The sequence below is a fragment of the Prunus avium genome, chromosome 6 (genome assembly GCF_965620075.1).
Source record: "Prunus avium chromosome 6, drPruAviu1.hap1.1, whole genome shotgun sequence".
Taxonomy (NCBI): domain Eukaryota; kingdom Viridiplantae; phylum Streptophyta; class Magnoliopsida; order Rosales; family Rosaceae; genus Prunus; species Prunus avium.
Window position 1 is genome coordinate 21643892 of NC_142289.1, and position 1047 is coordinate 21644938.

At 39.4% G+C, this 1047-nt stretch overlaps 1 non-coding gene across 1 annotated transcript; it reads left to right on the forward strand.

Moving 5' to 3' along the window:
* Nucleotides 1-649: 649 nt before the first annotated feature.
* Nucleotides 650-756, forward strand: LOC148293817 (small nucleolar RNA R71). The gene has a single exon (XR_015836872.1). It is a non-coding gene; the product is annotated as a small nucleolar RNA R71 (small nucleolar RNA).
* Nucleotides 757-1047: the final 291 nt, after the last annotated feature.

The following is a 1047-nucleotide window of genomic DNA, read 5'->3' on the forward strand; positions in this document are numbered from 1 at the left end:
CCATTTCCCAGGTGCTCTTTGAGTTATTTCAACAGCTAATTGGCCTATTTGAACTTCCAATTTGGCAATGGCAGCTTGTGTAGTTTGCTGGAAATTGGATTGGTTGATTGCCATCTGCTTAACTATATCCTCCAATGATGATGTTTGTTGTGGCTTTTGGAATGAAGGGGGATTGGCTTGATTCTGAGTATTCCTCCATGAAAAGTTTGGATGATTCCTCCAACCTGGATTATAACTTTGAGAGTATGGATCATTTTTTGGACCTTGGTTGTAGGAATTTACCAACTTAGCTTGCTCTTGCACAAATTCTGGATATCCAGCCCCAAGTGGACAAGCTATGGTAGCATGGTCAGGAGTTTCGCAAATACTACACACTTCCTTCGGAGGGCTTCTTGAGTTTAATGCAAGAAGAGCATCTAGCTTTTGTTCCAGTTTTGAAATCTGCACACTAGAAGCATCATTAGAACCACTAACAACACGTTTACCTCTTGTATCTGTATGTTGGGTCTCCATTGCTATCTCCTCAAAGAGTTCGTACATTTCTTCTGGAGTTTTGGTTTTATAAGAACCACCTGCAAAATTCGTGACAATATTATGACTATAAGGGGTTAGTCCTTTATAAAACAAACGCATTTGAAGCTTCAATGGAATCCCATGATGAGGACATTGATTGAGCAGCCCATTGAACCTCTCCCATGCTTCACAAAACGACTCGTCATCTTGCTGTGCAAATAACAAGATCTTATCCCTAAGCATGTCGGTCTTTTGCGTGGAGAAGTATTTCTCCAAGTACTTCTTTTGAATGGCAGCCCATGTAGTGAGTGAACCAGGCTTCAAAGAATTCAACCAATATTTCACCTTATCCTTCAATGTGTATGGAAACACTCTCATTCGAAGTTGATCTTCTATCACACCTGTCAAGGGAAAAGAACTCACAACATTAAAAATATCCTTTATATGAGTTAATGGATCTTCATTAGGTAAACCATAAAAGGAAGGCAGCATATTAAGATGAGAAGATTTAAGCTCATAATTTCGAGCTACAGT